Source organism: Protopterus annectens, chromosome 4.part0, assembly GCF_019279795.1.
Source record: "Protopterus annectens isolate FY-2018-M chromosome 4.part0, PAN1.0, whole genome shotgun sequence".
NCBI classification, from domain to species: Eukaryota; Metazoa; Chordata; order Ceratodontiformes; family Protopteridae; genus Protopterus; species Protopterus annectens.
This window is the reverse complement of record NC_056733.1, coordinates 1,537,587,663-1,537,600,914: the sequence shown is the minus strand read 5'-3', so window position 1 is coordinate 1,537,600,914 and position 13,252 is coordinate 1,537,587,663.

Sequence of the window (13,252 nt, the reverse complement as noted above, 5' to 3'; positions counted from 1 at the left end):
TCGAGTCTCGCTATATCCTTAACTCTCAGTCGAGCCGTTTTTTAGTAGTGGTTCGGTATGAACATACAGTTTGAATATCCTAGGAGTCTTCCTTATATCCGTCGTCACCTGCGACATGTGGGTTCATCACACCAATAGCTGTTCCTCGGTGTGTACTTATGCGCATATCACCTGTGCATCTACTCCATTCATACAGTACGCGTCGGAACTAGGGCATGGTTCATTCCTCGCCTGGGCGTTGGTTATTTGCACTACCTTCGTGGAGATGGTCTGTATTGTGTTATGTTATGTGTGACTGCAGCCGCTATGTGTGGCGTCAGGTACATTTCGCAGTGGTGTTAGCCGTGGATTGTGTGTGTTGGGTATGGTATTATGTTCGACATGTGGGTGTCCCTGTCCTGGCGGCGTCTGTCGATGGCGTTTTGCATTCGGATGTGTAACATAGCTCTTGTATTCCTTTACACAACGGATGCAGGTATGCATCCGCTGCTGATAGTGTTTCCCACGAGATGTTGCGGTTATGCCGCTGTCATTGACTGCCTGTATGTTTTTGCTGCTATTGCGGCTTGTATCCCTTTGATATGTGCGATGGGGTATATCGGCGGTTGTGGGTGACTGGTACGGGTTGTGGGCCTTGCATTTCTACATACACGGTATGCTTGTGTGTGTGCTCCATCCCTGCCTGGGGAGCTGCAAGTTACCTGTCTGTTGTTCTGGGAGTGTAGGTTTTGTTGATGTCGTCTGGTGTCGGTATCGCCTGCATGTGTGCTTCCTGCATGTATTCCTCCGTCACATCGGTAGTATATCTGCGGCTGTTCGTACGTGCCGACTATCCCTTGGCATTTTGTCCCGGATATTTACGGTCATTGTGGTCCTGTACTTGGGACGGCCTGTATGCTACCGGTTGCCACCTATTCGGGTGGCGATTGCTTGTTTAACACTCGTAGAACACACAGCGGTGTTTACGGGCCGATACGTAGCCACGATCGGTGCCGGGGTAGCACATGCGTATTTCCGCGGTACATGACTATTGCTGTGTAATGTTGCTGACGTATCGTTTTGAAATTAACATATCGGTGCCATACATACGGTCATGGTTTGTACATACGTCCTTTGCATTTCATGTTGGCTATACTCCTGTGGTACATTCTGGGACATTTTCGCTTTGCATCGTTTTACGTCGCCACGCGCCTAGCCAGGGAGGGGCTCTCAGTACTACTTTGGGGGTACTGCTGTACATACGCCTGTGGTTCCTATACTGTATGCCTACACATGTTATTCCACTCCGCCTGTCACATGTCACCTACATACACATTTTACAGTGGCACACACATTACACTCGCACAGCGGAACACACGACACCCTCACCGCACACATACACATACTGCCGCTGTCACAGGGACGGTTGCACACAGTACCTACGTTGCCCGCATCACCAGCGGCGGTGTCTACCTCCACCCTCATATCCTAATAATATTACCCGCACATGTCCTGTTACTGTACCGTGGCCTGGCGATCATCCCGACTCGCGATTATGCATTTAGGTAGGTTGACCTTTCCATGGGTGGCGTTCCCTGTTCTGTCAACCCTCCCGGATACTCGGGTTGTCGTTCACTATGTTTACTATGTAGAGATATCGCGTCTTACTTCTCTGTCACCTTGCATCCCTCTGATTCCCTGTCTTACCTGTTGTACTTTATATCTGTGTATGTGTACATATATTTCTACGTGTGTAATGATATCTATCTCCATATCTGTGTATGCACATATGTACATATGTATACACCTTGCGGCGAACGTGGCAGCATACGGCTACGCCGTCTGCTGTAGGACCCGCGTACGGTTGAGGTGTTGGCGTTCCATGCTCCGCTGGCTGTTGGGTGTGCAGTGTTTGGGTGCTACCTATGTTGGAGTCACACATGGGACCACCCATACGGTACACATTACGGGTGGCCATGTTTGTGTGCCGTCCATTTCACTGTGTGTGCAGGTAGGGAGGTGTCAGTCCATGGGGCCTACGCTGTCAGAGTATGTGCTATACGTTCCCTCTTTGCCAAGGCATAGGCATATTGGGTACGCCTCCGTCTGCCTACTGGGGCTGGCACAGTGTGTTCATGGCACTGAACGCTCTGTGCCTGTGCTTGCCTTGGCAGTTGTGGCGGGCTTGGTGGCCCTTCACCATTATGTCCCTGCAGCAGCTGTTTCCGCAGGATCATATTATGTAGCATGGCACATACTATGAATATGTGGGCACATGTGCCTGGAGAGTACTGCAGGGCTCCACCGGATGTATCCAAGCACCGGAACCATGATTTCAGCATCCCAAACACACGCTCTATGATTATTCTGGTTTGTGCGTGTGCCTCATTATGGCGTTCTTGCATGTGTGTGTGTGCATTTCTGATGGGTGTCATCATCCACGGCTCCAGTGCATAGCCAGCATCCCTCACAAGGTGGCCTTGTGTGATGTCCCCTGGCGAATACCTGATACAGCTGTGAGGCATGCCAGATATGGGAGTCGTGGTAGCTTCCAGGGCTGCCAGCACACACATCCATGATAATGCCCTGCGCATTGCACACGACCTGGCAATTGATGGAGGGAATCCCTTGCGGTTTATGTAGCGTCTACCCTGCTCCCGGTGGTGACTTGATTTGTATGTGCGTACAGTCTATCGCACCCAGTACCTCCGGTATTGTGCCACACGGTGGAAGTGGCGCATATTGCTAGCCAACTCCTCCTGAGATCTGGGGAAGTATATATACTCATGGGCATGTCGTAACATGGCATCCAGAAACTGGTGTAGTACCCTGGATGCTGATGCCTGTGAGATGCCCATTATATCCCGGTTGGCCTTTGAAAGGTACCTGTAGCCAGTATTCGCAAGCTTACACATACCTTTGTGTCCACTGGGATGGGCTCCCTCTGTTGTTTCTTGTTCTCAGGCGTGGCGGCACAGCTCCGCTATTTGCTGTAACGTGTCCCTGTCCACCCTGTAACGCTCTACTATCTCCAGGTCTTGAAGCCCCTGGTAGGTTACCCTTGGTCTGAACACTCTCCTTCTCCTCTGAGGCCTACGGTAGTTGTCGGCACCCTCCTCCGCAACTCCGTCTGTCTCTGACACATGCTGATGTATCACGGCCACGGCGGCACCCAACATATACATTTTAAAAGTTCCCTGTGTGTTTACACCCTAAAGTGCGGCGTTTGGGAATACGCGCTGTGTGTTGTGTGCATTCACACTTTATACTGTTGTGCTGTACACCCGGTGATGTCATTGGGTGTGTCTGTGGCCGTATCTGTGGATTATCTTCCGTGTTTTACCGTTGGCACTGCAACGCTGTTGCCTTTGGTGTTACATTACACTTGCCTGCATTGGTTTAGCTTTAGACCTTACCTTACTGTTTCTGCACGTTGCACCTACTATTTCCTGGAGTGCATCCTGCAGGGACATGGCATATCATGCATTTTGTCTGCCGCCGGCTATGCTACCTCTCTACTTGGCTGTGCTGTATCGGTTCTTCGCTCTTTGCAATTCTGCTACATCCCCTACTTTCTTTGCATTCATATGCCTCCCTTTCCCGTTTTGCGGGATTCTGCATGCAGAGTTGTCAGCTGCCGCCAATTGCCCTTCGTGGGTTGATTGGTGTTGATTGCTCATTACGACTCCAATTACACTGCTTCCGCATTTCCTCATATTCTCCGCATCACCTTCCTGTATCCGTGGTTGTTGACGGGGCGGCCGTCACATGACTGGGTTGGGGAACGTAGTCATCCTCGTGCACATGCATCTGTGCGCGCATTGTGTACTCTCAGCGCATCTATTTCCTCACACGCCAGTCCTGCTGCTGTGATGTGCATTGTACAGCCCATGTTTGCTGGGCTCCAATGTGCTTCCTCCTACAGTGGCACACCCCTCTGCGGTTGACATGTATTCCCTCTGGGCCACTCCTCGGTGTATTACCGCTGCGCCGTTTGGTGCAGCCTTACGCCGGTGGGGGTTTTGCGATTCAGTATTATCTGCCTCATTTGCATGGCATTGACTACTAATACATGGTTACGGCGCCGAACACTGCCGCCACTCCTTGGCAACCCTTGAGCTGTGGTTGTGGCTTTCCATGCATACTATGGTGTATTGTGGCTGTGAAGCTGATGTGTATTATACTGCTCTTTTATGACATTGTCATATTATTTCATTGTTTCGCACCTTCCGCGGACATGTCCTGGGGTTCTGCTGTGGTTTCTGCGGACATACCATTTATGTCATTATTTACATTTTGTGCATGTTTTCTTTTGACATTCTCGGTGTCTTTCGCCATTGGCATATTGCACCAGTATGATACCTGACGTTGACAGCCTTCCGTTACTCCTATGTCATGTTTGGATATATGTAAACCGTTTTTTTTTGGTTTACATTGCCGTGCCCTTATGCTACGCCTGCGCCACTTCGTGGATCGCTATATGCCTTCATTTGCATGGTGCAACACCGCACATGGGGTGTTTAACATACCTACGCCGGAGGCGGCAAGCTCAGGCGCGCCCGGTAGTGCACGTGGAATTGGATCGTACCTGAATCGCTCGGCGGCCATGTCTGGCGTTGTGGCGCCTACGCTATGCGTGCGCCTGGCGCAAGGTTCATGAATCCCGGGGTATGTTTTAATATATCCACATTAAAGTACACGTGAGTAAATTTTTCTTGACACCGGGGAAGTTGGAGCTAGGGACTGAAAAATGTAGGTGGGAGGGACGAAGGAACATTTTTACTTCTTAACTGTTATTTTCTTTTATCACAACAGTTTGAAGCCTCTATTTTTTTTAATTTTGTGATAGAGTATGAGTGAGTGCAGAGGATGTGTGTGTGTTAGGAACTAATGCAGATGTAAGAGCAGGTTTGGTGACTGCTATGGTGACTGTATGATTGGCTATATAAGTCCAGTAAATGAAGTCCTTCTATCTTAGGTATATATTACAGATTTAGAAAGATAGATATAGAAATCTATCTATCTATATATATATATATATATATATATATATATATATATATATATAAACTACAGAAAGAAATGCAATTCTCTTCTGTTTTCTCAAGAACAAAGTTTTTTCTGTTGCTTCATTGTGATCATTTTCCTCTGAAGCATGTGAATCAGATTCAACTACTTGCTAGTACTTTTCACAGCACTTGTAAAGGCAGTGCATTTTTTATCAAGAGCAAAATGATGCAGCTTGCTTCTGTCTAATAAGTTTGACAGCACATCCTTAACCAGTAATGTTCAAGCACAGTTCCAATGTACCAAAATAAAAAAAAAAAAAAAAAAAACACGGATACATATACATACTATGTTTAATCATTTACAAGGTTATTATTTTTTCCTTTTAGGTCTAAATCATCTTGGTCTATAGTATAAAAAAGCATGAATCAAGGTTTGCTGAAATATTAAGAATTCCATTAGAATGGAAAAACGTACTAGGTTTAGGCTTATTAATGAAAATAAGGGCGATCCTAGTAATGTGGTATCTGATTGCAAACTTTTAGATACACGTACATCTGGTTTTAGACATTCTAACAATAGAAAACTGTTTATTAAAGATTAAATGGTTTTGTTGATATCCTTACTAGAAACGTTGTCAGAATGAATGATTAAGGACAAATCTTTGTTATGTAATGTACAGTTAAATCATATGATCTAACCACATCACATGACATTTAAAAAGACATTTTTAGAAATATGCTACCACAGTACAAATCATTGTTTTACTAACTGGCACAGACTTAAGAATGCATTTCAAATTTACAGTGTCATTCAGCCTAGGAGATTTATAAGCTGGTAAGTACAGTTGTCATTGCAGTTCTTTGACCTGCAATAAATTTTTAGCAGCTCTGCACCTAATGTTGTCCTGCAATTTGCCAGCTTAATTTTAAACATTTCTTAGTTTTTCAGTTTTATGTTTATGTCCTCTGTTCCTGAGATTTGGTGTTTGTATAGTACTGGAATGATGAACTCTTTGGTTAGTGGAAGTATTAAAATATTACAGCTATCAACTAGAAGATCATTACAGGAAGTGATGAATTTGTAGAGATAGTGGGCAGTAGTGCTAATTTTATAAACAGAGAGGGCAGAACTGGAAACAACTGCTGAGACATGTAGATAAATTTCATATAGTGGCAGTTTCCAGCAGACCTAGTGGTACATTTAGATGTGGGCAATGTCTGCATTGTGCACACATATAATAAAGTATATATATTTTTAATGTGTTACATTTATTTGTCAGCAATTCGGAGTGGGGTATTGTGACAAATGCCTTGGCCAGGTCAAGACAGGCACTGTGAACTGTTTTTCCCTTGTCCATTGCTTTGGTGACCTTCTCAAGGAAGTCTAACAGGTTGATTAGGCATGATCTGCCCTTGATGAAGCCAAACTGGGTTACATACAATGTTTGGAAGTTTCTTGTGTCATTATTGATCATTTCTATGATAATTCTTTCCATGACTTTGCATATGAGACTAGTGAGACTTACGGGAATGTAATTTCCAGGGTCTGTAGATGGCCCACCTTTATGCAGAAGGATGATAGTTGATATTATCCAGTCATGTGGCATGAAGCCTGATTATAGGCTATAGTTAAATAGTTATTCTGGAGGGCCTGAAAAGTCATGTTTTATTTAGAAGGCAGCCTGGGATATTGTTGGGGCCCTTCACTGCAGTGTTCTTGGCCTTAGAGAGTACATTGAGAAGTGTTCCTTAGTGTTAGCAGCGGGAGCAATATTTGATGGTATTTCCTGAGGAGAGACTTAGGGGTAAAGATGGGTAAAGTGAGAACTGAATTTGTCTGCCATTTGGTTTGCTATATCTTCTCGCTCAGTATAGGCACTCAGTATAGGTGTCTCCATTAATAATGTGCTCTGCACATAAATACTTTTTCAGCAAACAAATTAGACAAATGTCCAAATGCCACAGCATACAGAAAGGCACCCTCCAATTTGGAATACTGTTCTGCAGCCAGCAATGTGACAACAAGATTATTAAGACATCCATGAACAGAAGTCACAGCTATTTCCCTTGGTGCCATTTAACCAAGAAGGTCCCTTTGTTAATACTGCAGTGTGCAGCTCTTCTCTTCCATTCTTTGTTGGCACAGGAGCAACAAGATTGATGACTACTTCAGCAAATGCTGAAAATCTTCCACTATCCTCCAAAAAGGTTTGAGAGGTGGGCAAGTCTAGAGTTCTTCTGGATAACCCAGAAACAAAGCCTATTCTCATTTGTATCAGTCTGCTAAAAGAAAAACATGCCTTTACTGTAGGAAATACCTCTCCAATAAACCTTTTAGGTAGAGACATTATGCAAGTTGTGATGTACTGTTTATTGTACTCCTAATGAAACTTTCTTTGGTATTCTGAATGAGCGCTCTTCTTTGGGTTTGTACTCAATTCATATTTGTGCAGATAAAGATACTCTTTTTGCTATATTAATATCAGAACATGCTGTGGATATTGCTGATTTGGAAGGACTGGAAACAGTTCCTCAACAGCCCTAGACCAGTCATGAAAATGAGGCAGGACTCATAAAAGATGATGAACCTGTAAAAGTACTTTTAAAACCTTGTGAGTAACTACCTATGGTACTCCAGTATCCTTTCTCAACTGAGGCAGAGAAAGGAATTGGACCTGTCATTTTTGCATTATCCAACAAGGAATAACTGTCCTGACTTGAAGCCAGTGCAATACAACTATAATACCAGTTAAGAATGCAGGAAAAACACTTGTACAAGACTTAAAAGCAATTAAGGCAGTAATAGTAAAAACAAGGCTGCTCCGAAAACTGGTAACCAAAAGAAACTTCACATATATTAAAACCACACACAGTAGCACAGGAAAAGGAACCACACTGGTCTAGAATTTTAACTTTAATTATATGCTTTCGTCAATACAGACTTCTTCAGAAACAGTTTATAATCAATCACCCTCAGTATAAATATATTTAAAACACCAATCAAGATAAAAAACAATTAACTTACAATAATGTTAACCTTGTCTATACAAGTTCATTTTTAACTCTTAACCTCTTTTCTTTCAAAAAACATTTATATTGATGGTATCATTTAGTCCTGGGTACTGGTATGCTTTTAATTTGATTTGCCATTCAGTTTACAACATCTCAATCACATTTTTATAATCCCCCTTAAATCTAATGTAACTTGTTCTAATACAGAGAACAACATTTTTTATGTTTAATACGAGCTCTAGAATGTTTAGAAAGAGCATTTCTGTCATCCTTCGTTTTTATTGAATATAAGTGTTCTCTAATTCTTCTCTTTAAAGTTCTAATGGTCTTGGCAACGTAATATGCTTGGTAGCCAGAACATAAACTAGTTCTTTAGAATCACAGGCAAACCTCTCAGGGACCTCAGTAGTTCGATCTAAATGTTCTAATAAAATGAAAGGTCCTTCATATGTAAAACTGCAGATGTTACAAGATCCACATTTATATACTCCTTTCGGTTTATTTGTAAAAATGGGGGAAATTTTTCTATCGTCTCTTTGTAATAAAAACTTGAGACTATTAGTCCTTTTATACACAAATGAAGGACCTTTAGCTACTGCATTGAACAGTTCATTATTCCCATATATAAGGACCTTTAGCTACTGCACTGAACAGTTCATTATTCCCATATATAAGGACCTTTAGCTACTACACTGAACAGTTCATTATTCCCATATATAAGGACCTTTAGCTACTACACTGAACATTTCATTATTCCCATATATAAGGACCTTTAGCTACTGCACTGAACAGTTCATTATTCCCATATATAAGGACCTTTAGCTACTGCACTGAACAGTTCATTATTCCCATATATAAGGACCTTTAGCTACTGCATTGAACAGTTCATTATTCCCCTATATAATTTTTCCAGTTATTACTAATAATATTTCTAATAGCTGAACGTTCATATCCAAAACACAAACTGGCTCATTATTGCTCAAATGCATATCTTTTGTACTTGAATTCAAAGCCCTTTTTAAAATAGATGCATAACATATATTCCTTTTACAACTAATTTCATTAGCTACCTTTAACAAAAATTCTTTTGTTCTGAGCTTGTAATAAACATTAAAAAGTTTTGTTCTCTGTATTAGAACAAGTTCCATTAGATTTAAGAGGGGGAAATTATAAAATGTGGTTGAGATGGAGAAAACTGAATGGCAAATTAAATTAAAAGCAGACCAGTACCCAGGGTTAAATGATACCATAAATATAAAATGTTTTCGAAAGAAAAGAGGTTAAGAGTTAAAAAATGAATTTGTATAGCCAGGGTTAACATTATTGTAAGTTAATTGTTTAATTGTTTTTTTTATCTTGATTGGTGTTTTAAATGTATTTATACTGAAGGTGATTGATAGTAAACTGTTTTTGAAGAAGACTGCATTGACGAAAGTGAATAATTAAAGTTAAAATGTTAGACCAGAGTGATTCCTTTCCCTGCACTTCCTTGTGTTGTTTTAATATTCAAACCAGTAGTAGTACTGACCTTTCCAGCAGTCCCTAACCTTACCACAATATTAAATTATACCCCCTAACTGCTACTATTTCTTCAGTGATAGATATTTCATCTGCTCTCTTCTCTATTCATATACAGCAAGACAATCAGCATCTGTTTGCATTCACATAGAGAGTACAGCAATATACATGGACAAGAATGCCACAGAGATATGTAGAATCACCAACTCTTTTCTCCAGGGAGATAAAAAATGGTTGGATAAAATAGTTTCCGTGTAGAGCCACTCTAATACAACATGTAGATGACTTACTTTTTTACTTCAAATTCTCATTAGTTGCAAACAAGATACTACTTTTCTCTTAACCAAACTAGTAGAATGAAGATTCAAGATTAATAAAGGCAAATTTAATCTATTGAAACCACAAGTTCAGTATTTATGACACTTTATTTCAGAAGGCTCTCAGCAAATTTTACCCTTATGCATTACTGCAATACAAACTGCACCATGCCCTATGACATTAAAATGCTTCTGGCTTTTTTGGGACTGACAGTTTCACTGTTGGCAATAGATTTTAATTATGTAGAAGTAGTAAAACTAATATTAAAATTACTGAAGAAAGATAGTCCTGACCTGAACCCCTGTTATGGTATCTCCCAGGTCCCTGCTTGTACATATTTAATCTCCCACGCCCCTGCTTACACTTATCAAGAGTACCAAAACTTGTCAGAAATTTGGGATGCATGGCCAGGCTTAAAAAGGCCCCAGTGGTCATTAGCCAAGTACACACCTATGAACATATGAACAAGTCTTTCTCCAACTATAAACTTTATTTTCAAACCCTTGCCAGACTATTTAAAAAAGATTTAGTTGTGAAAGGAATAAAGTGGTATTACAATTATTAGCACATTGTTGAAATGAAGTATTTAGACTTATTTCTTATTTTAGTATGAATTTTGATTTGTAGCAGCAGCCCCCCTCACTGCCGTGGGGTGGTGGCCATGCCTGCATGCTTGGTAGGGATGGTGGCTGCTCTTACTCTTGGGCACGAGACTTATGTGACAGTTCTGCATTCTGTAGAAGCATCATTATCAAAGACTAAAAGGCAATATTTATCTGCTGCAAGACTGTCTAAATCTGAATGTCCTTACATATATCCTGTAAATGGTTCATCTCCCAGGCCCCTGTTTGTAATATCAAGGGTACCAGAATTGGTCCGAGATTTGGGATGCATGGCTAGGCTTAATAAGGCCCTTGCGGTTGTTAGCCTAGTAAAAACCTATAAACCTATAGACCTTAATAATCCATATTTGCAGATCACTAGGTGTCCACTTCTTAACTCTGCCTCTTTCATTCCTATAGTGGGTGAAGGTGAACCTCATGGTTGTGTTTTTGTAGTTAACTATGTGCTTCTTCTTAGGTCTGATTTGAAAGATGTTCCATTACCAAACCTTGAGTTACTTCTTTTTTTGTTGGATCCTGTGTTTGAAGATAGGATGGCACTTTAGTAGCAACCTTTTTGGTGTGTACCCAGTACAGAATTTTTCTGACAGGAAAATTAAATGGAAATGTGTCTGCTCAAAATAGCTGAACTTGTAGCCATTACTGAAGCATGTAAATTAGCAAAGGACAAAACAGTGACAATTTTGACATTCATATTATGCTTATGGGGTAGTTCATCATATTGGGACACTTTGGAGAGAAAGAGGCTATTATATTAAAAATCAGTAGGGACAGTCACTGAAAATGCTGTTTTTGTTCATAAACTATTGAACACATTATTACTGCCAAAAAAATAGCCACGGTAAAATGTGCGACACATAACACTGATGATTTGTAAATTTCAAAGGGAAAGTATTTTGCATATATGGCAATTAGACAAGCTGCACTGTCTTATCCTGTTCAGGTTTAATTTCTGCAGCAGCTTCATAAAATGAACACAGCTCTTTCTTTGCAGAAATTGTTATCTTTTTAAGAATAGGCTGATGACTCTGAAAGGGTGAGGTGGATCCGTGATGGCTGTAGCTGTTCACTGGAACTACTATTGCACCAACCGAGTGGGTGGCTGGTAGCCCCATGCAACTTTTTAATTCACTTGGTGAAAGCTTATCATTTACCTTTTCAATTGGGAAAAATACATTAATATAACAACTTTTGACTGATCGGTATGCTCCTCACATCTCAGAAGCCACTCAGCATTTTGTAGCTATGTGTATTAATATAATTTGTCAAAAAGTGTCTCAGTACACACATGGTCTTTGTAAAAGTCATGGGGACCATTTCTTATGTTCAGTGGGATTTTATTAGTTCAACACAGACACTAAAGTTCAAATATGTTTTAATGATTATTTAATTTTTTCTGGATGGGTAGAAGATTATCGTTGTGCAAACATGATGTGATATCTTTACTAAGAAACTGCTTTCTGAGCTGATACCCAGATTTGTTAAACCTCGCTGGATACAATCAGAGCAGGAAACATATTTCACAAGTGAAGTCATTCAACAAATCAGTAAGACATTGAACATAAAAATGCAAAGTACCATTGCCCCAACAGACCACAGGCTTCAGGGATTGTAAATAGAATGAATCAGACTGTTAAAGTAAAACTTACAAAATTATGTGAGGAAACTGGTCTTAAATGGCCATAGACTTTACCCCTGGTTTTGTTTAGTAAACAAAGTGCAGTTAATACTACTAGGAGATTTTCCCGTTATGAAATTCTCATGGGGAGATCCATAACAATGTCTGCCACACCCCTGCCTAGAGATCTGGAGTTACAAAATGTGGAATCTATTTCTCTTTACTACCAGTCTCTCCATTCTGTTTTGCTTCAGCACCCTATAACAACTGACCATCATGCCTTGTAACCAGGCAACACTGTTTTCATCATATCTTTCACTAGAAGACATGCCCTGTATCCAAGGTGGAAGGGACCCTTCTTGGTTTTGATTACCATTGCCAATACCATCAGATGTGAAGGACTGCCCACGTGAATTCATGTGTCACACATCAGGAAGGTTCACTGTTATGATAAAGGCTTACAAGATGCCATCAACACCATTTCTTTCAAAACTATAGAGCCAATCACAAATTGCACCAGATGAAAAAAACAGGGAAACCCTTGCACCAGAAATGATGCTTAGAGACTTTTTAACAACATTGTTGTGGTTGTGTTAGTGACCAGATGGCATAATGTAGAGACCAGATGTCATAATGGTTAAGGTCTTTGCCTCCCATGCACAAGGTACAAGACTCGATTGTAACCAACGACCAATGCCTGATTGGAGTTTGTATTTTCTCCCTGTGTCTCTGTTGGGTTCCTCCCACCTCCAGAAAAACATGCTGAGTGTTTTTATCTCAAACTTACCTAAGAATGAAGCTCTGGGCAGCAGCACAAACGCTATATGGTGCTCTATAGGGGGAAGAGTTGAATAGGCCAACTGCTTTGGGCATCTACTGTGGTGCTCAATATCCTCAAAGATAGGAGAACATGGATCACAGACCATTTGCCATGGCAGGGCTAGCAACTTGGTGGTGTAAAATATGGCTCTAGGTGATTCTGTTGTGTTGACTAATATCTAAAAAATGCGCATGGGTATTTAACAGTGGTAAGTGGGTTGAGGACCTGGCCTACTATAACCTTTGCTGGGGACCCTTGTTAATGGCGGGAGGGGTGCATGTGCTCCTATAGGCTAGTGTGTGCCTGAGATAAAGCCCAGCATCCCTGGGTCCAGTTGCTTAGCATGGGATACTGG